The sequence below is a fragment of the Triturus cristatus genome, chromosome 3_1, assembly GCF_964204655.1.
Source record: "Triturus cristatus chromosome 3_1, aTriCri1.1, whole genome shotgun sequence".
In the NCBI taxonomy this organism is placed as follows: Eukaryota; Metazoa; Chordata; class Amphibia; order Caudata; family Salamandridae; genus Triturus; species Triturus cristatus.
In genome coordinates, this window is record NC_140583.1 from 1,117,284,418 (window position 1) to 1,117,310,860 (window position 26,443).

The window sequence follows — 26,443 nt, forward strand, 5'->3', positions numbered from 1 at the left end:
GCCTATGTTAGTCGACAAGGCGAGATCATAAAGAGTACTTATTTACATCAACATCATGAACAGTGAAGTTCAATTGAGGCTTCACAAGAACTGATAAAGAGATTTTACATGAGCTCAAAGGATTTTATTAATAAATTAATTCAACTCAAATTATTAATTGAGTATATATTACATTTGTTCATCAGTGTTACAAATTAAAAAAATCAGCGAGTGGATATTTCAAAACAAGATAAAATACCACCTTAGAAAAAAATACAAATAAAATAGAGAAATAGCAGCAAGTGTGTTCCGTAAAGGAAACTCCCTAATCTAAATTAATGGGGTTTTTAGACATAAAAAGCTATCATCTTCAAAAAGCAAGGTAAGGTGTCAGTTTCAGAAACTCAAATGAAGGGCACTAATGGGAGGATAAGAATGCATAGACATGAAGTCTTAGCAATCAGGCAATGGAAATTAGCAAAAGCTGAAAAGTAATCTCAGCACAAAGTCAGGAGGCATCCCGAAGGTATACTTCCTAAGTTCCACAGCAAGTTCTTGCACCTACTCTCTGGGTGAGAAAGAAAAGCTCACTGAAAGAAGGAGACTCTCTAATCCAAGGAATACACACTAACATAATTCTATAAAACATCAATAGCAGCAAATCTTACATTCTCTGTACCCATCAACCAATCAGCCTACAGCAATCTTTGGGAGCAGGTAAACTCCCTAGTTTCTCACATCTTCACAATGACCTATGGAATCATGCCCTTGGTTTGTTACTTTTAACAAATATTGGGGTTCAGACAGTTCTTCCCATGATTCCTGTCATCTCGTCTCCTCCTGGTGAGAACCTCACTGTCAGCTGTCTCATACATAACAAATGCCTATTCACTAGCTAACAGAAGTCTTCTGGAAAATTATGGCATCTGCAATAGAAAGACATAAATATCTCATGCAAAACAGCAGTTTAAACGTGAAAACTGGCCTCTTATTCCTAACATGTAAAGTGGGCATTTAATATGACATCAGTAGTTAGGCTAACTTGTCAATACATTATGGTAATTCATATGTGTTGTTAATGCCTAAGAGTGATTCATTACTACAACTTTTACATTATTTGGACTTATGTTATCTTACTTACCCGCAAGCAATATGCCCATGAGTAAAAGTCACGTTGGCACTATCACAATTCCGCAAATGTTTTGCAAAGCTCCCCCCCACCAAACAGCTGTCGAGATTGATGACTGGCCGAGTGATATGAACAATTCACTAGCAATCTCAGACTCTCCAGTTCTCACTACTAATGTTGTGAATCCTGTCCCTCTCGACCCCATTGTCATTGTCTGCAACAACCGCTATGCGGCACTGGCTGATAACCCTGATATGTTTGTATCAATTAATCCAACTACAGGCCCAGATAAACAAAATGGGACCCCGAAGGACAAAGTAAGAGAAAATCGAGAGAAACTTGATGGGGGGGTAATTGGTGTGGGGCAAATTGTCGATAACATCGATTTATTAAAACAGGAAATCACTGAACTGAGGAAAGTAGTTTTAGAGTTGATGTCTATCGTCAAACAAAAACATCTTCCTGTTATGAACACCTACACTGATAACTCCTTTCCCCACCCAACACCTAAGCCGACCCAAATCAATCACCCAATTCTTGAAAGCAACATGATCTCCTCTGCTGCTCTACTTCCCCGCAGCAGGAACAATCTAAATCCATCGTTTAGAGCTGGGGCCACTCCTGGCAACCATTTAACGAAGCCTCAAGTGGCTCCCACCCCTTATAATAATCTCAGGCTGACTAATCCATCTCACAGAGCCTCTACTTCTCCCTTATCCCAATCGCAGCACCAAACACAAACCCCTCAAGCTAACGTTAACCCTATGGTTTTTATGGTTCGCGTCCCCAAGGCAAATGGGCGTGAGGACGAGGAATCATTAAAAAATAAGGTTACTCGCTGGATCCGCCACACTAGGGGCTGTCGATCACTAATAAGAGATGATATAATTAGGGCCCACAGACGACACTCAGCTGACAATAACACAGACACCATCGAGCTCACCCTGGCTAGCTATCTAGTGGCAGAGGGTCTACTAGCACTCGAATTTAGATCATCCTCTCCAGACTCATCCCCTATACAATTCAGGCGCTTCCCTCCTACCATCTCAGAAATATCTAGGATAAGGGGTGGGACACTAGATCCAACGAAAGCCGATAAATCCACTCTCGATAATATTGACTGACTAACATTTGCCATTAAACCACCCAAAAAATCGCTTACTTCAACTAGCTGCTCTTCTAGTGCTGCTGCAGAATTTACATACTGCCCACCTTCTAATATTATTCCCCTCAATCATGGCGACATAAAGATCGAATCCCTACCACATGACCTGCCTACCCTATTGCCCCATCCATTAAGCAATAAACTCAAAATAAATTCATGGAATATTGCCGGCCTCAGAGACAAACCTCCTCTCCCAGACTGGAACCAATACATTGGCCTTTATGACATATGTATTTTCCAAGAGACCTGGAGCCTGGCTCCATTGCACAAATCTGGCTATACTTGTTACTGTGCCCCAGCTATATCTAGTGGGCGAGGGCGTCCCTCAGGAGGACTTATAATATGGATGAACATTGCACTCACTTGTTGGGCTTCCCAGTTTTCTATTCTATCACCAGACGTGATTCACCTATCTCTGAGAGGGGCAAAAGGTGGGCACGCTATCGAGCTTTTCAATGTTTATATCCGAGGTACCCCTGGCGGCTGTAAGTTGCCGATTATTACAACCTTGGGATGTGGAAATGTGGATTTTCCTGATCAGTTATGTCCCCTATCTTGGACCCCAACGGTTCTATATGCATGTTACAAGTACATGTATGTTCCCTCCAGTTTCAGTTTCTAAGACGCAAACATATGTGTGTCCACCGTCAACATGTTCTCTGTCAGATCCGCCATTAATGGGCTGGATATTTGGTTCCTAAGTATGAAGGGCCACCGACTTTATATGGCTAAGTTACTCCATTTTTACAGTTCAGGCGAGTAGGCCCGATTCTGTCCTCAAAGCCTTTCCCTGCTCTCTGTCTCTGACAGCTTCAGCTTGAGCTCGCATCTGTATCCATGAACTTTGTCCTACTCCCTGTGCAGCTAACGGTGCCTGCCTCGGCCAGTTTTCGCCTGTCTGCCAAGAAGTTGTATTTCACCTTCGAATTATCTATTTTGCTCTCCAGCCGATGCATTCCTGTCCAGTGATTTAGGTAAACATTTCCTTTAGCTCACAAGCAAGGGACTCAGCCTTTCCGTCCTCCTGCAAGTGATTCATAGCCCTGTTGCCATGGAAAGTTTTCTGCCCCTCGCATCTCATATAGACACTTAGACGCTTGTACACGTACACAGTCAGTATAGAATAGATTCTGTCCGAGAGTCTCTTCCTTGTGGATAACATAGTTCTTTAAACATAGGATGTTAGATATGATTTGGGATTAGGTTGACTTGACCCCAGACTTCTCGTCTCCACATGTAGAGCTAAATGTCAAGTCCCCTTCACCCCCTAGTTGCACGTCAATTACACGTCATGCTGCCGCGCGCGCATCTATGCCAAGTATTATCTTATAGATCCACCTATGTCTGATAATTCTAACCAATCATGTTTCTTTTATTCCTTATTACGCCTAGTTTTGATTATGTCACTGTTTTGTCACTTTTCTTATCAAATGTTACGCCTTCTACATTCGTTTCATTGTAATGCACTTATTATAAAAATACATGTCTGTTAATGAATTATTGTACTTCACTTCCTGAACCCTCGTGGTGACGGAACCTGAAGGCCGCGACTCGAGTCGGCCATTTTGAATGGAATAAAGCCCATTAGACTTACTCTTATACCACGGATTCTGCCTCTTGTTATTTTGAGCTATTTATTTTAATTTAAGATTCCGTATGAAATTCAGTCCGGTATTTTTATTTACCACATAATGGCGCCCGAATAGGGACACTTTCTCATCTCACGCGCCGGCGGTGCGTTGCAGGCCCGGTCTCCTGCCACAGCTGGACGGACCATAAACGCGTACCAGCAGGATTTCCTGTAAGCTCCCTCCGGTCAAGCGGGGGCGACTGAGGCTGCGATCAACCCAGACGAGGCGGTGAGAAGTGCGAAGTATCCCGACCAGAGCCTAGCTGAGAGAGCAAGATCCGAGGTATACAGAGGCCCACCAGGTTTTCCGAAATCCCGACGTCCAGAGGGTCCGATGTCCGCAGTTATCGAGTCCTGTCCATTCTCTGAGGCCTTCCGTTTCAAGGAGCTACTCGGTGAGTACCATCGCCGGGGAGGCGTGTTGACGCGCACATAGGTTGTGCCGGTCAAGACGGATTTGGGTACACAAATCCGGTCTGCACTGTTTAGCAGTGTATATGTACTGTTTAGCAGTATATCAAGTATTCCGAAGTATTCAGTTATTGTCAAGAATTCAGCGTGGTGATTAGTTAGGCAGACTGTCATCATTGTCGATCATTGTTATAATGTTTAATGTTTAATGTTTAAAGTATTCAGAAAATGTCTTGCATATTGTGGTATGAATGACTGTTCATTGTTCACTGTTCATTATTGTGTTTCTCGTATTAAGCAAGTTCAAGAGTAAGTATCAGATCAGTTGTCAATATGCCGCTCTTCTCGAAGTTAAGACAGATTACTACAAGAAAAGGGGTGCTTGAAGAAGCAGTTCCTATTCCTCCTAGAGACACTCCAGGACATTTCATGTACCATAAACATGGCTTAGATGCCATATTGTTTCTTGATCTATGGGTAGATTATACCAAAGGATTACCGGAAAGTCAAAGGTGGCCCATAGCGGGAACCTGGGATGTAGAGTGCATCATGAAAGTGGAGGAAGAGTTATGGAAAAGAAAGGTCAGACAGTCACAGAAAGACGCTGTTGAGTTATGGCGTAAAGAATCTCATAGACGAACAGAAAAAGCACGTAGACAAGAAGAGAGGAGTAAAGAAAGTTCAAATAAAGTTCAAGAAAATCTATTAATTGAGGAAGGTATCCGAGCGAAATCAGAACAAGTGAATAGACAAAGAAATGCTCTTATGAATGGTATGTATCCCCTTCTAGCCGAAGGACTACCTAAGGCTGTTACAGAGATGCCAAAAGACTTGCCACCCCCATTATTTCCAATTAAGGTACATCCAAAGGGGCATCCCAGAACCGCAGAAGATGTTTTTCTTTCCTCATATCTAGATGACGCAGCTCCCGAGTATGCTAACGCCACACCACATAGACCGTCTGGCGGAGGGGTTCAACGTCAGGATCAGGTATCTGTCCCCGTGCAACAGCAAGTCCCGACGCAAGCTTCGGCAAGCACATCTGTTTCCGCATCTGTCTCCGCAGTCGATCCTATAGGGGTATCGACACCCATAGTTGCTGTGTCACGTTCAACGAATCCATTCACACCCGACGCCCCAGATGGGGCCACGGGAGGTGCTAGCAGTACTTTTACACCACCTAGAATAAATAAACTTGTCTTTCAAGAGTCAGCGCATTCACGTACACCAAAATTCGTAAATGAACGTACGCTTAAGGAACTCCTTGTAAATTGTAGATATGACCCAGTGGTTGGTAAAGAGGACGAAATGGTCCTGGCATCATTACGTATCAGGCGAGCCGCAGAGTATTTAGCAAGGTTACCAGGGATGACTACGCATCTAGATAACATATATCATTTTGTTCAAACAGGACGAGATTCAGGATGTATTAACAGAGCTATGGAATTCCAGAAAGTAGAGATACAAGGGGAACTGTTACGTTTCCTCATAAACTGTGTGATCAGAAATCAAGATCGTCCGGGGGTAGACCCGAATGCAATGCTTATTCTTACAAGATGGAGTCAGAATATATCAGAAGGGAGACACGATAAGCAAAATTGTATAATAGCCATGTGCCGAAAAATCCGTAAAGAAATAGAGCGTATTCATGAAGAAAGATTGGGAACAGACGAGTTTGAGCAAGATGAAGTGTCCGAATCAGGGAATTCCGCAAGACAGTCAGAGACAATAGCCTATGTAGGCAGAGGAAGATCTTGTGAAAATACTAGATGTTTTTCTGATCCCATACACTCTGTATGTCCAAATAATAGCAGAACGTATCCGACGCCTGTAATAAATCTGAAGTCTCCTGAACATTCGTTTCAAGCCGCAGATAAAATACTACGAGAACGAAGAGGTTACCACCTCCTCGATTCCATGGATGAGCAAGAATTAGCCAGATCAGCCGTTCACTGGATGGTTAGTCCTGAAAAATACGGTGATGAGACCGTAGCACACACGTTTCTCAACCTCAGTACAGATGAACAACGTTTAGCTGGAATATATATGATTCAACAACTCCTCATATTATATAAGAGCCAACATGCTGACCCTGGTCCTTTACCTGATATATTAACGGAACTACTCACGAACAGATGGAGAGGTTCTAGTAACAAGCTAATTAAAGAGATATTAGTGTCACGTAAGCAGTATGTCCTTTTTGTAAGTCCGGATTCTCTCTCGCTGCCCCACAGAGAGAGAGCGCCGTACTATATGGATAGACAAAATCCCCTACGAGAAGTGCACCCAATAAAAGGCGAAGACAATGAGTTTCACCGTGTATTTGTTTACACACCCATATCAAAAATGGAATTATTAGAAATGAAAAAAGTAGTACCTAGTCATGACAAAGACCCAGCGGGTTTCCACCGAGAAATTAAAGACATGTTACTGATGGGAGAGTACACCTTTCCTGATATTATGACGATATTAAAGGTGCTTTTGCCTGCTGGCATTTATGAAAAACTGAAAGAAAAAGAGTGGGAAGTGGGAGACCAAAAGATAGACTGGACAGCATTAGCAGAGGAAGAAAGGGGCCGAGCTGCAGGTTCGGGGCTCGGGGATAAAGTTAAACTATTACCAGGTTTACTAGTACAGGTACTACCACGTTTATTAACTACAAAAAAGGAAGATTGGGGTGCAATCACAGCCTGTAAACAAAAGCAGGATGAAGACACAAGCGATTATTATGCTCGATTTGAAAAATGTTTTGGTATAAATAGTGGTATAAAAGCAAGTAGTGATTCATATCCACATTTATTTGTGACAAAATTAGTGGAAAATGCATTGCCTCCAGTAAAGAATAGAATATTGAAATTCGAGAGTACCTGGCAAAGTAACACTCCGTCGCAAATGCTACAAATGTTACAGTATCATCACAATAGAATTAGGGATGAACAAGAACACGAGCATAGACGCATGAAGGATACAAAAATGAAAATGCTAGTTTCTCAGACAGTACCAGCAGATGGTCACAAAAAGGGTGTGACACATTCTGGTGATTCTGCAGTTCCTGTAAAAGGAACCTGCAATTACTGTAAACAACTAGGCCATTATGTACATGATTGTCAAGTCCTGAAACGAAATATAGCTACAGGTATTGCAAAAGAGAGACCACGATTAGTTAGACAAGATCAGAATGAACAAGGAGCTATGCAGCATGGACAGTCCATGCCAGTTCAGCAACAGTCTATGCCAGCCTCACAGCAACCCATACAGTTTGTGCCAGCTGCACCACCGTTGCCTGCTACTGCCACACAAACCACAACACGACAAATGTATCAGACTGCACAGTATGAATACCCTGAGTATCAGCGTTACGCATGAACTAGCCTAGAGAGGGAAGTTGACTTACCGCTTATCGAGATTCCTGTAGATCAAGAAGGACCTTATGTACATAGTGAATTATTAGGTCAAGATAGAAAATTCTTACTCGATACAGGGGCAAGTCGAACAACCATAAAACGTAGTGAAGTTCCAGGGGCACCCCTCTCAGGCTCTCAAAATGTTTCCCTTGGTTTTTCAGGAAAACCTATTGTTAATGAAGTATCACAGCCTCTACCACTTACGTTAGGACCTTTGACACGAACTACAGATTTATTGCTTACTAAATCATGCCCAGAAAATCTGTTAGGAATTAAGACTCTGAAAGCACTAGGAGCCATAATATGTTGTTCTCCGGAAGGAGTAAGGTTGTTTTTACGTGATTTTAAAGGTCACTATGTGTCTAGAGACATGGATCCCCGACTACAGACTTTACCAGTACATCTATGGGCACAAGGCCCTACGGATGTTGGCTGCATGAACATTACACCATATCGAGTTACATTGAAAGCAGGAGTGGTACTACCACGAATGCGACAATACAAGTTACCGCATGATGCTGTAGTGGCTTTGTTGAAAATCATTGATGAGCTAATTGCCCAGGGAGTAGTTGTAGAAACAGACTCCAATGTATGTAATTCACCGATAATTCCGATTCTTAAACGAACTGATCCTACTGCTCCACCAGTGTACCGATTGGTTATTGATTTGCGTGAACTAAACAAGTGTATTGTACCACAATTCCCTGTGGTCCCTGATATATCATCATTGTTGACAGCAATTGATTCCGAAGCAACATTTTTTACTGTAATTGATCTCAAGAATGCCTTTTTCAGCGTCCCAATAGATCCGGAAAGCCAATACTTGTTCGGATTCAGTTTAAATGGGCGCAGCTTTAAATTCTCACGCGCTCCTCAAGGATTTACGGAAAGCCCCAGCATCTACAGCCAAGCATTGAAACGAGAGCTTGACAGTATCCACATGCCAGTCAATACTGCACTGCTTCAATATGTCGATGATCTGCTGATCACCGCGAGAAGCGAGCCAGAATGTGAAAAAGCTTCTCTGACAGTTTTACATTTCCTAGCCGACAAGGGGCACAAGGTGTCCCCTTCTAAGCTGCAATTCTGTGTTCAGCGAGTTATTTATCTTGGTCACTCGCTGTCCAAGGAGGGAAGGCAGCTTACACCAGATCGCATCCAGTTAATTGCTAACATGTCAATACCCCAGACACAAAAGGAGGTGCGGGCTTTCATAGGCCTCACTTCATATTGTAGGCAGTGGATCCCTCAGTACGCATTTCTAGCAAAACCACTCATTCAGTTAACTACACAGGAGGCAGCCACATCGACTGTTCTCCCTTGGACTCAGGAACATACACAAGCTTTTGAAAGCCTAAAGGAAGCTTTATGTCAAGCACCTGTTTTAGCAACACCATGTTATAGCAAACCTTTTACACTCTTTGTTACAGAACGCGAAGGTACTGCCTTGTCAGTACTCACTCAGGATCAAGCAGGATCATGCAAGCCATGTGCTTATTTTTCCAGTACATTAGATCCCGTAGCTCAGGCTTTGCCTGCATGCCTGAAATCAGTGGCAGCGACAGCTTTAGCAATCAGACAAAGCGATGCCATAGTATTAGGACACCCATTGACAGTTCAAGTACCACATGCAGTAGAGGTTCTTGTGAACCGAACACAAACACAACACTTGACCATAGCAAGACTTACCGGTTATGAACTGACATTGTTTCAACCACACATAGAGATCCGACGGTGTAATACATTGAATCCTGCTACACTATTACCTGTAATTGGAACAGACCCACTAGCTCATGATTGTGTTGAAATCATTGAAATAAAGACGAAACCTAGACAAGACTTGACAGACGTTCCATTGTTAGATCCAGACCTGACGTTGTATGTAGACGGATCATGCATGAGAGCAAGTACAGGAGATTTAGTGGCCGCGTATGCAGTCACAACAGACACTGAAGTTATTGAGACACATTGTATAGATACTCTGTCAGCCCAAGCAGCAGAACTTATTGCTCTAACGCAAGCCTGTATTCAAGCCACAAATAAGAAAGTTAATGTATACACTGACTCACGTTATGCATTCGGAGTTGTACACGACTTCGGCGTGCTGTGGCGAGAGAGAGGTTATCTAACGTCCCATGGTGCCCACATTCAGCACGGGCCCCTCATTCATGCTTTGTTAGACGCAATACATCTACCCACTGCTATATCGATTATGAAATGTAAAGCACACACGAAGGTTACTGATACCATTTCTCAAGGCAATGATTTAGCTGACAGAACAGCTAAACAGACTGCTCAGAATCGCACATTAGACATGACAAAGCCAATAGTTCAGACACCAACACTGTGTATGACAATTAAGGATCCCGCACTTGACGTAATTGACATACAGACACATGCCACAGCAGAAGAAATAAAGAAGTGGACTGAACTAGGAGGGATCCAGACAGATCAAGGGTGGATGACGAAGGAGAAATCTGTATGGTTTCTCCCTGATTCCATGGTTCAAGCCATTATAGCTACAGTTCACAGTCCCGCACATTTAGGAGAGAAGGCTATGCTAGACAGCATTCAGCACATTTGGTTCAACAAACATTTACGAGCAGCAGCTAAACAAAAAGTTCGTACCTGTATGATATGTTGTCAGTTTAATCCAGGAAAGAGTGTTCCCGTAGAACAGGGTGGATTTCAGCCTCCTGACCATCCTTTTGAAGTCCTCCAGATGGATTATATTCAGATGGAACGTTGTCAAGGATTCAAATATGTCCTCGTAGTTGTCTGCGCTCTCTCCCGTTGGACAGAGGCGTATCCCGTATCAGATTACACTGCCCCGACTACTGCCAAGCAGCTAGTTCGAGAATTCTTCCCACGGTACGGTTTACCACGTGTTGTATATTCAGATAACGGCCAGCCTTTCTCATCCGAATTAATGAAACATGTCTCACTCTTGTTGGGATATCAGTGGAAATTCCACTGTGTCCGACACCCCGAGGCAGCAGGTCTCGTAGAAAGACATAACCAGACACTGAAAATCAGACTGTCCAAAATATGTAGAGAGAAAGGTGTCGACTGGATAGTAGCATTACCAGTTGCACTCTTTTACATGAGAATGGTAGCACACTCTAGAACAGGGCTATCCCCGTATGAGGTGATCTTCGGTAGACCGCCGAATATGTGGGGGACGCCTATACCACGTAAAATAACTGATGTTGACTGTAATATGCTGACAGATTACTTGGCTTCCTTGATGTCTGCACTACAATCTTCTCGTTCACAGGTAGCTGCAGCCTTTCCCGACAACACTGAGGCGAAACCCCATGACGTTGTTCCGGGTAATCTTGTCTTTGTGAGAAACTTCGACAGGAAAAGTCAATTGGAGCCCAGGTGGAAAGCACCCAAGTTGGTCCTGTTGACCACAAGAACAGCCGTGAAGATCGAGGGACGAAAAGGGTGGATTCATTCAAGTCACGTCAAAAAATTTCATGGACTTCCTCCTGACACAGACAGTACTGCCCGTGTGTCTTCCCCCATTGACTCAAAGCTACCTTTGGCTGAGGCCAGTAGCACCGAACTCTATAAACAGAAACTCAGGTCCAGATCTAAACTGTCGGACGATTTGATTGTTTAAGTCCTCTCCAAGGTGAAGCGGTTGAATCTGTCCCGACATGTACCCCTTAGGTCTGAATCACGTAGAGTCCAGAATCATAATGAAACGACATGCTTATTGTAAATTACTGCGTAACCACTGTATTGTGACTTTATTAATTTTGTCTTCCTTGAGTTTTTTAATAGTTACTGCAAGTATATTGTTGCATATGTATTATCCTGTTTCTAAACGTGTTTTCAATATAACTGATGAACATTCTTTTAGTGACCTACCGCCACATGAATTATCTTATAGACTTGCGCTGCGCAATAACACCTTCATTAGTATGTTACATCATTCCCATCAGACTAGTAATGCGACCAATTGTTGGGTGTGTGGCCGACTTCCTCCCTATCAGAATAACAAAGGAGTTCTGCCTTTCTTTCCACATCCGTTCACACACAATGGCTCCTGTGGAGCATGGTTTAGTTTATTAAATTCCATAGACCCAGACACAGCAGTTTATCAACAACATTGGATATGGGGAAATCTGAATCTAGTTTTATTCAAAGTCTGTCACCCTAATAAGGAGGGTCACCCCAGTAGAACAGGAACTGATTTAGAAAATGAAGTGTATAAATTAGGTAATTTTACGCCTAATCTTATGATTCTGAATGTCAAATCCGAAGTTGAACTAATTCTGCCCACTATGTCAGTATTTCCAGTTAAGGGTGAATTATGTGTAAGAAAAGTTGGTTCCATACACATGGGCCATAGCCAATGCGTTACTACAGTAGAATATAGTGATCAAGGTAAATCTTCATTTAGAGCTTCTCGCCATTCTTACTTTATATGTGGTCAGACGGCATATATGCGTCTGCCTCTAGATTGGGATGGTACCTGTTACATAGCATTCCTTTTGCCACCTGTTTTCCTAGCTCCCCCTGATTATTATCGAAATGTTCATTTAGTACACAATAGAGAGCGAAGAGATCTCCCAGTTGTCGATTATACTGAGACGGCATGGGACAAGTATGTAGATTTCAATAAAGGTATCTTTCCCTATATAGGTACAATATCAAATAGTAAGCTGATACGCAGACTCACCAAGACTCTTGAAGCTGTAGTAAACGAGACTATAGCCGCCCTAGGCAATCTGACAGAGGAACAATCAGTGATGAGAATTGTTGTTCTCCAGAATCGTCTTGTCCTTGACGTCATCCTGGCCGATAGGGGCGGAGCTTGCAGGGTCATCGGATCCAGCTGCTGCATATTCATACCAGAAAATTCGCCATCTGTATATAAAGCTATAACACGCCTTCATAAGATTGTAAGCCAGATACACGAGAATCCAGGCACTTGGACGTGGTCCGGGTGGTTTTGGAGTGTGATATCAGCCTGGGGATGGAGAGTTCTATCCTTCCTAGGTATTGGCCTTCTTATGCTCTTCAGTTGTTGTTTATGCCTGCAAGGTGGACCAGCGATTTGTGGTCTGTGTGCCACATCATGCATTCCACATCACAGGTCCCGTTCAGAATGCCGGAAGGAAGAAGAAATGATGCTCCATGAGCAAATCAATGGAATGATGAAGATTGATGTTTCGTGAAGGGCAAGAAGGGGACAAGGAGGGAATGTGGAAATGTGGATTTTCCTGATCAGTTATGTCCCCTATCTTGGACCCCAACGGTTCTATATGCATGTTACAAGTACATGTATGTTCCCTCCAGTTTCAGTTTCTAAGACGCAAACATATGTGTGTCCACCGTCAACATGTTCTCTGTCAGATCCGCCATTAATGGGCTGGATATTTGGTTCCTAAGTATGAAGGGCCACCGACTTTATATGGCTAAGTTACTCCATTTTTACAGTTCAGGCGAGTAGGCCCGATTCTGTCCTCAAAGCCTTTCCCTGCTCTCTGTCTCTGACAGCTTCAGCTTGAGCTCGCATCTGTATCCATGAACTTTGTCCTACTCCCTGTGCAGCTAACGGTGCCTGCCTCGGCCAGTTTTCGCCTGTCTGCCAAGAAGTTGTATTTCACCTTCGAATTATCTATTTTGCTCTCCAGCCGATGCATTCCTGTCCAGTGATTTAGGTAAACATTTCCTTTAGCTCACAAGCAAGGGACTCAGCCTTTCCGTCCTCCTGCAAGTGATTCATAGCCCTGTTGCCATGGAAAGTTTTCTGCCCCTCGCATCTCATATAGACACTTAGACGCTTGTACACGTACACAGTCAGTATAGAATAGATTCTGTCCGAGAGTCTCTTCCTTGTGGATAACATAGTTCTTTAAACATAGGATGTTAGATATGATTTGGGATTAGGTTGACTTGACCCCAGACTTCTCGTCTCCACATGTAGAGCTAAATGTCAAGTCCCCTTCACCCCCTAGTTGCACGTCAATTACACGTCATGCTGCCGCGCGCGCATCTATGCCAAGTATTATCTTATAGATCCACCTATGTCTGATAATTCTAACCAATCATGTTTCTTTTATTCCTTATTACGCCTAGTTTTGATTATGTCACTGTTTTGTCACTTTTCTTATCAAATGTTACGCCTTCTACATTCGTTTCATTGTAATGCACTTATTATAAAAATACATGTCTGTTAATGAATTATTGTACTTCACTTCCTGAACCCTCGTGGTGACGGAACCTGAAGGCCGCGACTCGAGTCGGCCATTTTGAATGGAATAAAGCCCATTAGACTTACTCTTATACCACGGATTCTGCCTCTTGTTATTTTGAGCTATTTATTTTAATTTAAGATTCCGTATGAAATTCAGTCCGGTATTTTTATTTACCACAGGGAGATGCACTTTCCTCTTGTCGATCTGACTCTTTCTTTCTGGTAGCAGGCGACTTGAACTGCACTATGAACCTTTGGCCACGAGGATCTATTGGAGATAGAGGTTGAGGATGCACAGTGGGGCATACCACCTCTATCAATACCCCCAATCAAGAAGTGGACCCAAGTGGCAATCCAATTGAATGCACTAACATTGGAACATGGCCTGAGAGCCGCTAATGGCCGATTGCCATCCGACATCCAAGGTGCTACCACTTTTAACAGAGTGTCCAGTCCCTCTCGAATCGATTACATCTTGATTGACCACAGACTTTGGCAAATCGCAGTGGATTTGGTTATAACACCTACCGTCGATAGCGACCATAACCCTTTGTGTCTGACTATTAAGAACCCTTGGTGTCTTGACTCACCAAGTTCCGGCTCTAGACCTACCATGTCCACTAAGGAAGTTATTCCATCAAACTCTAAGAGACATCTCAAATGGTCTAAAATCTCCTCTGATGACGAGAAACTCCTGACCATCAAGGAGATCTTATTAAACAAAACTGCGGAACTTCAGGGAGTAAGTGACGACACAGATGGGTACCTTAGGGCTGGGAATATTTACACAGATTCAGTTGAGATGATCGGGTCACTTTTTTGGGCACCTACTTCTTCCAGAAATTCTATTAAGCATAAAGCTCCTGACTCTTGGTATAACACCGAGTGCAGGCATAAAAAGAACAATCTAATACTTGCTGTCAAAAATCGTGAGTGTCTCCAAGTACAAACTGCCAGGAAAGAATATAGAAAGGCAGTGTTGGGAGTCAAGCAAGCTTGGGAGGAATCCCGTTGGTTGGCCCTCAAAGCCGCAAGCCTGGCCAAAGACGGAAATGCCTTCTGGAACCTCTGTAGATACTCAAGAGGTTGTGACCCTGATGCAATCCCAAACCACATCACGAGCCTGGAGTGGTTTGACCACTTTGTGAAACTCTACTCTGGGGAGGACATTCAAACCCCCCGGTTTGTTGCACACACTGCAACGACTATCTCCACCCTCAAGGGATATGATCCTTTTACAGAGATGGAAGTAGAGATTGCCATTAACAAAATAATACCAGCAAAGGCCCCTGGACCCGATGGTCTCCCCGGCGACTTGTATAGATTGGACCCCAAACATTGGGCAAAGTATTTTGCTATGTTTTTTAATGCTCTTCTTAAGGGGTCACCTATCCCAGATTCTTGGAAAGGAGCCGAGGTGATTCCAATATTCAAAAAGGGCTCCAGGGAGGACCCAGCCAACTATCGACCCATCAGCCTCATTGACACTGGTCAGAAGGTTGCTGGCAGGGTCCTGCTAGAAAGAATCCTGCAGTGGGTTAATGAGAATAATATTCTCTCCCACTACCAAGCGGGATTTAGACCAAACATAAGTACAATCGACCAGGTCTTCAGACTCCTCCTTTTATACAGGAAGGTCATTTTGATTGGCAAGGGCAGCCTCCACTTGGCGTTTATAGATCTGAAGACTGGCTTTGACCTGGTCCCCCGAGATCGTCTATGGCAGGTCTTGAGGGATATGGGTCTGCCCTCCCCTGTCCTCGACCTTCTGGTTCAGTTACACGAAGGCAATTATGCCCAGGTGAGGTGGGGCTCTCAGACCCAGAAGACTGCAAAGATCCCTGTAAACAGGGGAGTCCGACAGGGCTGCGTATTGGCCCCCACCCTTTTTTCTTTGTTCGTAAATGTGGTGGTGAAGTTCCTACAAGATATCCCTGCTGACGCCCCGGCATTGGCTGGTGATCGAGTCCCCACACTATTATTTGCCGACGACACCTTGTTAATCTCCAAAACTCCGGTAGGGCTGCAAAAGCTCCTGGACAGATTTCAATTGTTTTGCAACCTGAGAGGCCTGAGTATTAATACCCTAAAAACCAAGCTCCTCTCATTTAATCCACGAAAATCTTCTAAAGCTATCCTCAAGCTTGATGGCGCATCCTTGGAGTTTGTCAGAACATTTTACTATCTAGGCATAAGAATCTCCGATAGATTGAGTTGGAGACCCCATATTGACAAAATGCTGCTAAATCACAAACGGGCAGCGGGATCAATTATCAAAGAACATCGTATCTCGCATAGCAGACCAATCGCTCCCGCGCTGGTGATTTATCAGGCAAAAGCCGTTGGTTCGGCACTGTACGGTGCCGAACAGTGGGGCTTCGACAATCTCGAGGACATCTCCAGGCCTGAAAACAAATTCTTGAGAGAGTTGGTTTCACTCCCAAGGGGAACCCCACTCAAGCCCCTTTTTAGTGATATGGGTAGACGTACGATAAAAGACATGGCAAGATTACGACCCCTGCTCTTTTGGGCTCGATTATGGCGTACCCCAGAATTAGTGAAATACACTGAGGGCCTAAGAGAAGTAATGAATTCACCGGGGTCTCATAAAATCACTTGGCTATGCTGCATCAAGAAGTCTCGCCTGTCGCTAGGCCTTAGAGAAGTTTGGGAGCAAGGCGCACCCCTGAGTAAGGCGGCCCTGAAAAAAGCCTACTGGACATGGATAGACACACAGGAATTAAGTAGTTCCAACTTAGGCAGCCTGACTGAAGCTTTCTATATACATAAACAGGCTGCCAGTCTCGAGCCGTATTTGGATTTTGTACAGAACCCTAGAGATAGATCGCTGTACATTCAATTTAGACTCGACACACTGCCAACCCGCGAGCGCACTAGCAAATGGAAGCCACCCCATCAAACCCTGCCCACTTGTCTGAGTTGCAGTGGGTTGGTGGAAAACAGGGCGCACATCATGTTCGAATGCCCAGCTTACAAAAAACCTAGAAGTCGTTGGTTGGGCACGACGAACTACCGGGTTGCACTGAGAATACTACGCTCCGACACCAGCCCAGTGCTAGTTTGTGGTGTGGCAAAATTCCTTGGGTGGTCTTGGAACATTAGGGCCAAATGTTTACACTTTTAATAATGAGTTTTTTTTTTGTTTTTTTCATTGTACAAATGTTTTAGTGAAACTGTTTTTTCTACCATGAAATGTAACATTCTCCATTTTTTTATGAATTTATCTTAAATTGATTTTTAACGTACATTTCCCAAATTGCTACATTTTGTACGTCGGTGTCAATAAGATATGCCCCTCTTTTCGATATATCGCACTTTATATGTCTGTATACCAATGCTTTTATGATATAATTTTATCGAAATAAAGCATTTTGACTGACTGATCCCGCATTAAATTCAACAAGTTTTAGTTAAATGCATTGTGTTTGCAAAATGACTATATTGGCTCTATCAACGGAAAGAAGCACAGACTATATCCTGCACCACATACGTTTAAGAACACCTTCATTCTTAAAGACGTCCTGCAACAAAAATGCAAAAATATGTTAAAATCTCTTTACAATTCAAAAAATGCATTTTTCTAACAAATGGATGTTTTTCACTTTAGTATATCAGATTATATCATTACATTGATTGCCATTTTTTTAGGACAGAGTGTTTTCAAACATGAATTTAGAAACATAAATGCCCTCCCCATCTCTGAAGAAAATGCCATTAGTTGATAAACAGGCAAGTTAGTTGTCATGTGCACCCTCTACATGCCTAGCTTGTTGTAAATACATAACAACAATATAGCCTGCTAAATCAAACACAAGGGACGTTTTTGTAAGGTGCACACTCTGAACCCGTGTATTACAAAGTGCTCACATATGTGACGATGAAGAAAAAAGAGACAAGGTGACATAAAACAATTTCCTACAATCACACTTTTTGGTCAAGCAGGGAAGCCAGGATTGGTTCCAGGTTTCACATTGTGCAATTCAGTCACTAGATAAATAATCATTTCCCCGGTCTTATTTTATACCACAAGTTAATTATTTTTCTTTAATTCATGATATTGGTGCATGAGTTGAGATCATGGGTGGCAGAGAGAAGCAAAGCCATATCGAGACTTAACTCATTTTGGCCTCAAAGGTCCAAGAAAATGTTGGGTTGAACCAGACATCTGTGTCAAGATTGTATTGAGCCTTCAGTGGCTTGGGTACCTCTCACATATTGAATATGTATGGGATGAAGGCACAGGAAGGACATTTCATGACCATAATTAAAGAATTTGGTGAAGCAGGACTACCAACACCTCCGTAGAGGATTCCTAGTTTAAAAGTCCATAACTTTCTCACTACACTACATTTTAGTGAGTGGTGTGTGGAGTGGGTGTCCTCTCTCCATAGCTATAATCAAATGATTGTTCAGTTAAAGTCTTGCGTTTTTATGACAAAGTTTCTGTAAACGTTTCATTTGACTTAGGTTCTTCTAATCTCAATCAGAAAAAAGAAACATTGAAAAATGTTCAAAAAGTGATTCCCAAAGCACTCAATTTCATAAGGGAAAGCCAGGATTATTAAAAGTCAAATCTTCGACATCTATAATTTCCATCTTGTTTATCAAACACGCGGGGTGTGAGTGGTTCTAATGGTGAGACTCAGTGAGTACTCCCACCTAAGAAATGCCAATGCAATTTGGAAACTGCCTAGACTTTTAATATAGTTCACATCTAGCGTATTTTGCTAAAGTGGTAAATATATGAATAAATGTCAAATCTCCTGGAGTCATGGTTAAAACATTGTAATTGTACCATGTTGATCAGTGGAGGTTGGGTGTTTGTGCTGCCCAACTCAGTGACTTGCACACCTTGTTGAGGAGCCATTGTCAAAGATTTGTTTATAGCACACGGTGCCTGAAATGAGCCCATTTTTAAGCATTCCTAATGTTCACAGATAGGATGCAAAAGGTATTAGAGACTGTGAGGCATACGATTCCAATTCATTCCAATTTAATAATTAATTCACTTTCTTGTATACTTGACTCACCAAACTTAGAAATATCAATCAGAGAAGGCTAAATACAGGCTGCAGTACAGGGAAAGCAACTCAAATAAAATTTAAAAGTGTAATGGTAAATCAATGTCTCTGCTATAGACAAGGTCCTTCATTGAAAGGGCAGCTTGGAATGGAACTTTTTTTATTAAAACATAATTACATTATTTTTAATTCATTCTAAACATCATATTTGATATTTATTTTTTACTGTAAGTGACAATTTTTTACTTAATCCTCAAAATATAATTTCAATTAAATGCAATAGTTTCCAACTAATTCAATGTTAAATTAAAATGAAGTTAATGGCGTTATAGTATTATTTTTTATTGTGTTCTGCCTTCAAAATAAATGTATAAAATTACTTTCATTAATATTTACCATAATAATGTTTTAACAGTTTTATTTTCAAGTTTAATAAACATTTTAAACATTCCCTGTACTTTACGGAAACTTAAAAGATACCAAAAGTTAACAGGTTGTTTGCAGTCTTTTTGCATTTTTGATTTGATATTTGCGTCATATTAGAGTGTGTTTATTACTTCACTTCTATGTTCAGGAAGCTTGTATTTCCACAATAAATTGTGCTTAATAAATCTTTACATTAAGGGAATGAGGATTGAGAGAAGGCTTGATGAAAGGATGGCTTATTGAAGAAATGGATGGAGAGATATGTGGATGGATGGATTGATGCAGGGATGGATGCAAAGATGGTTGGATTGAGAGAAGATAAGGATTGGATGGAAAGAAGATAAGGGATAGAGATTGGATAGAAAGAATGAATTGGAAGACTGGAGAGAAAGGTGAATGGAGGGAGATATGGATGAGCTGAGGAAAAGGTTGATAGATGGAAGGATTTAAAGAAATAAGGAAGGGAAGACAGCTAGTTTGAAAAACAAAAAAAATGAGAGATGTATGGGTGGAAAAAGGATGAAAATAAAATGAAAAGACAGAAAGATGGGTGGGAGAAGGATAGATGAATGAAAGAAGTATAGCAAGAAGGAAGGATGGATGGATGGATGGATGGATGGATGGATGGATGGATAGATGGATGGATGGGGAAATGAATGCCAAGACGAATGAATGGATAGAGAGACTGAAATCATTTGAAGAAAGAAGGAAAGATAGCTGGCTGCATGGCTGAGGAGAAGGAGGGCAAAAGAATGATGGGATGGATAGACAAAGATAGTGAACAAAGACAGAAAGAAGGATGGGGAGAAAGAGAAATGGAAGGATGGATGGATGAAAGGAGGGTAGCGAGAATGAAAGATGAACAGAAGAATGTATGGCAAAAAGGACTGAAATAAAGGTAGACAAAAAAGACGGAAAGATAGAAATAAGCATCAAGAGAAGAAGGGAAGGAAAGAAGTAAAAAAAATTCAAGAAGGAAATTTTAAACTGCACTCATGGAGAGCACTCTCTTGAATGCCTGTTAGGTTTGCTCAGCTTACTTGTATATTGCCATTTGTGATATTGTTCAGTAGGGGCAAGGGGTTCTGTATTTTGCCTGCTATTCCACAAATATACTCCTTCTCTCACTTTCTCTGCTTCTTTGGGGCCCAAATGGAAAAAAACAAGTTTTTCATACCATGATGTGGATAGAATTGTGGCAAAAATAAGAAAAAATGGGGCCTGCCATTTTCTGTGGTATTTTGGGATTTGGGCGTGAGTTGGGCCCCCTTCCCCTAGCCTATTTTGGACACCAGGAACCCATCCTCCAGGGCTGTGGATATTATTTAAGAGAAAGGGGGCTTACAGCCCCCCACCTGATCAGGTATCAGCCCCAGGGACCTCATCCCCCTTGGTCCAATGTATAAATTAAGAGGCGGGTGCATATGACCCACCTACTCAAGCCTTAAAAAGGTTCTGGGGACCCCATGTCAACAGGGAGGGGCCGCAACCCCCCTCCCTCAGCCTTTAATGGCTCTGGGTACCCCATCCCCTGGAGCCGGCTCACATACTTTGTCCCAGGGAGCCCACTCCCAGCACACAGTAAATTCCCTGACTACACTAGCGCAAGTAGGAAAACATGTTTTTGCTCCCATCTGGCGGGAATGGAAACTAAAATTAAATTAAAATAAATTAAACCTAAAATTAATTAAACAATTACCATAATTAATTAATAATTAATTATTTTAAATTAACAACGAATTATCAAACAATTATTAATAAATTAATTAATGCAAATTATTTAACAAATATTTATTAATTCATCAATAAAAAATAAATTACTTCCCACCATTTAGACCTATAAACACTACAACACACACCTAAAATTAATTAAACAATTACCATAATTCATTGATAATTAATTAACTTAAATTAATTAACAACTAATTATCAAACAATATTAATAAATTAATTTACACATTTAACTCTATAACATCACAATTATGCAATTATGAATAAATATAAATTATTGAATACATTTCAAATAATTAAATTACTTCCCAGCCTATTCCCCTATAAACCCACAACCCTCTGCGGAACTAAAAACGCAAAATTCTATTTAAAATTGAAAAATTAGCTTCTAAAATTTTAACACATAGAATAAAAATACAAACAATTCTCATACAAATTACTAAAATACATAACATTAATAATAAATCGATATTTTTAACAACTATATTTTTGTAAACGTTGTTTAATACTTCAATATTTTTGCAATCAATATTACTTACCTAACAATCGATATTCTTGACCACGATATTTTTTCCATCGATATTTCTGTCCCACGATATTTTTACCCCAATATTTCTGTACACCGATATTTATACATCGATATTCAAGCTGTGCACCCTTTTAAAGCACTACATGACTTAGGCTCAGACTTTTTTAAAAACTGTTGAAAATGGTACTCTCCACGTAGGACCTTACAGTCCACATCAGCCAAATTTGCAGTAGTCCCTAGATTCAAACGTTCTGCCTGGGGATGTAGAAGCTTTTTGTTGGGAGCAACAAAAGCATGAAATTCTCTTCTAATGCGTATCAAAGCTTCACCAAATATCCTAGCCTTTATGAAAGCCTTGATAACGTGGCTCTTTAACACTGTCTAGAGTCTTCATTAATTCTAAGGTTCCTCTGCACTGCTAATAAAGCCAGTGCCAAGACACCCTTGGTTATTCGAGCATTTTAGAAAATTAATTAACATAACATAACATTTCCACAATATGGCACATTTGTTTAAAGGATGTTGACATTTTAATGGGAATATTATATGATATGAAACCACCCCCTAGACCCGGACCTTATGTAGCATTAAATGCTTTGGAACAAGCAGCTCATTCTAAAGAGAAAGAAAGATATCAGACTAGAGCAAAGAGAGCATTGCGTAATTATGCTGATACTAAATAAGATGAAGAACAGCATAGGTGGAAAGAAAGAAATTACAAGGCGCGCAGCTACTACACATGAGAAATTAAAAGAAGTGGCAGAAAAAGACAAGGTAGAGTATTCCTTTACAAAAACGTTTCAGAGAACACGTAGGTGATGAGGCAATTGTCAGTATGCGAACTACATGATTGAAGCTACACATTGCCAAACTGGTTAAATGCATTCAAAAGTGGAGCGACTTTTTCAGATTAAAGAACAAATGGTAGAAAAAGCAGGGAAAGAAAAAGAACCAACCTGACACTCTTGAGGTAAATGGGAAACTGCTGTTATGGTAAACCTCAACCATGATGACGATGAGGCTTTAACTTTACCTGTGAGGGAGATACCGGGTGGAGGGTATGTTCATGTGCCACGGAGTTGAGGTGATCTTGCGACATGCACAAACAACTTCCCTGAACTCAGAGAGAATCCTGCTTAATAGTATACACAGGTTGACAGTTTTGTGAACATTTTGAAGGTTTTTTGGGCAGATGAATACTTTTTTTGACATTGTGGTATTGAGTGATCTATGGGATTATTTCAAGATTGCTATATAACTGTCGCATACAAAGACCTCATGAATCCATGTATATATGCAACCTCGCCTACAATGATGACAAAGTATAATGAGGTGATTTTTTCTTGAAGTGAAAGGTTCCAGTAAGGGACATTGATTAGTTCAAAACCATTAGAACAACTCACAAAGCTAAAGAGTCAGTTCATTAGAGTCAGCTTATTATGAACGGTTGTTACAGGTGTTTCAACAGCACTGTGGACAAGAAAATCCCAAAAGGGGGATATGGAAGATTTTGCGTCTCAATTCTTTCTTGGTTTGTGCCCAGAGATCAGCATGCACATACAACAAAATGTGAATTACTTGCAGACTAAACCTTTAGATCAGATCATGAGCTGTGCTAAGATCTGTAGTGATGAACATGAGAAAAGGTTCAAAGAGAAATGTGTGCTTGCACAGACAAAGCTGGCTCAGAAAGGGTTTCAAAATCAGCCAAATGTAGGAAATGTTGGCAAAATGCAAGGTGTTCGTTGCCAGAATGCCGTTCAAATGGTGCAAGGTGAAGTTGGTATTCCACAAGGAAGAGGTTCAGGTGTTCCGTATGATCCAAATTCAGTGGTAGATATTGGGACGTTGTAGAGATCACTTCCTTCTCATTATTGCAGCAAGCTCAGGCACTGGAAGAGGGACTGTTGACAAAACCATACCACAGAAAGTTGAGATGGGAAAATGCAAATTGTGAATACAACTCAAATACAAATGTGAGCTGTGTTGGCTCTTCTTTCATCCAGTGGAATCCACTTCCTCATCCACCAAAGACGACATCCTCCTGATGTGTCACTGTTCTGTCTCTTTGTCGTGCCACTGGGATCTGGTTGTGTCATTTCTTTACAAACTTGGTCAGTTTAGAGAAAACCTCTTGTAACCCTCCAGCAATAAAACAATGTGTGTTTTATTCTCATCTTATAACTCACCCTACCAGTCTTTTGGTATTCCCCATTGAGACTATTTGTGCAGCTCACTCCCCTACTCCTGAGCTGGAAGTCCACATAACTGAAGGAGGGTTTCTTTTACTAAGATATCATATTCATGAACAAAGAGTTGTACTTCATTGATGGTTGTTGAAGATGGGGGCCTGTAAGGCTAGGGCATTTTGACGCAACTCTAGAATTGGTCAATGAATCAGATGCAGCAAACCACGTTGTTGTGTTAACCTGAATGAAATACCCACCAGACGTCTGTGGTTTTTGCGAAGCTCTGTCTCTATATCAATGGTCTAGAGCTTTTTATCGGCTCACTTGCCAACAAGGGTTTGACTATATGGAGAATGCACTGCTAAATCCTGCTTTAACTAGAAAATATATGCATACTCAGGTATGTCAACGAGCTTGGGTGAATGAGTTTAACATTTCTGGATCTCTTCCTGTAACTCCAGGAGCATTGTCTCCACAACAACTTGGTGATCATTACAGAATAACTCCTAGGTCTATCCATTTCAAAAGAAAATTGGCATTCCCAACATTTCAAGGACTGGAGCACTCGGAGGCTCAACCCTGAGATATTTTAGATCATTGTTTACCTCCAGGGTCTCCATGATCCAGATCACTTTGTGTCCAATGTGAACTAATAGTTTCCACAGTTTGTGCATTGCCATGGGCTATGGATTCCTTATTTCATTAGTGGGCTCAGTTGAATTATTATACCGTTAAGCGTTCTAACTCCTCCCAGGGGTTGTCCTCTTCACAAGAAGACTTTCCTGCAAGAGAAAACTGTAGTTTTTCAGGCTGGCTTTCGACCGGCATGTTTTCCTCTAATCCTAGAAATGGTAAGGTATTTTCTTTGCCTTCTTCCTCTATTCAATGGACTCTTTTGGAGTTCAGAAGGTTTTTCTCAAAATTGATACTACCATATCATTTGCATCTATTTCCATGAATAATATTTAGATAGCCTCATAATAGACAGATGTTTTGGCACTTGCTACTGGATAGGTGGCAAGATCACTGGTACATGAGTTGGGATTTGGAGCCTCTTATTACTTCTTCAACCTCCTTTGTAAACATTCTATCATAGCTTTTTGCTAGATGTTTGTCATAGCGCACAATCTAATTTTACTTCTCCGTACTTCCGCACCTTTACCTCTCAGCTAATCCATTTTCATTGATAAGGATCATCTGGTCTGTAGCCTCTTGAAGGGTACTTTTCATGTGTGCTAATCTTTCACATGGGAGTTGTCTCTGGTTCTGTCTTTTTTGTGTAGTGCCCCCCATTTCCTTTCATTCCTTTAGGAACCTCTTTAAAGCTGTTGTCATGCCATTGTTTCATCTCCTGCAGAAGAGCCTCAGATGTAGAGGCTTTCTTATTTTCTGAGCTGAATTATTCTCAGCATGTATATTTTGTAACTCAACCCAGAACAAAACAGGTGCATGTTCAGTCCTCTATTCCTATTTCCTTCCCTCTCCTTTCTATGCTAAGACTTGACTTGCCTTGTTGGGCCCCATGCTCTGCTCAGTTGTTGTTCTCCTATAAGGGGCCTCAAAGACAGCTTCTTATCCAAACCTTTCGTGCTAGGTTCAAGAGATGTTGCCACAGCAGGAGTATATGTCTTCTCCTTTGTGTCCCACTCTATGTGAATACTTATGTGTCTAAAACCTTTTGAGATGGCCAAAGGCTCAGGAATATTCTAAAGCCTGTGGATTGGTCCTGCAAAACTATCCTCTGGCTTTCAAATTGAAGGCAGTGGATCACCTGTCTAACAGGGAACTCGGAGGGCTGTACACTTGTATATTGTGTGAAATACATTAAGAAGAGGAATTTACATGTACAAAACTCTAATTGAAATTGGTAAAGTGACTGTTAAATGGAAGGAAGAAAATAAAATGTGGAAAAGTGTTGGTGTATGACATTGATGAATAATTTTAAAATAAGAATGAGTTTTAATATAATAAATAATGGTTTCAATATATATGAGCAGAAGTTTATTTGGCAAGATTCAGAGACACAAAAATGTCCAAGCATTATTGAGTTCCAGCTGAAAGCTCAGTGCATGCTCAGAAAATTGTGAACAGGATCTAGGATACCAGCTAGACTACAACATTTTGGCAACTTAAATTATTACAATTAACTAGTAAGAAAGAAAAACATTAATATTAAAAATGTATGCATTCATGGAAGCATTTTTATTTATTGTTTATTATTTTTATTTTATCAATGACGGTTATGAACTCAGTGCTTCACATTACACAACCAACAGAACACAGACTTAGGAATTGACACAGTACCTGTACAGCAAGGAAGGCATGGAGATTTGGGAAAACACATATCCTACAGCGCTGCAAAGACATACTTAAGTCAGATCTGCACTCTACAAATGCTCCCCCATAAGGAAAGTTAACAGTTACAGTGGAATGCCCTTTATACATTGATAAAGCCCATGGTGCAAAAATGGTCCAGGCACAAGTTCAATTTTTGGAGTAGATATTTGCCCTTCTCCAGAAAACCTTCCATTAAACGATATCTCACCCAGAGGTCTCGTAGTGTGACCGACAATATTACCGGTGCATGCAGATTT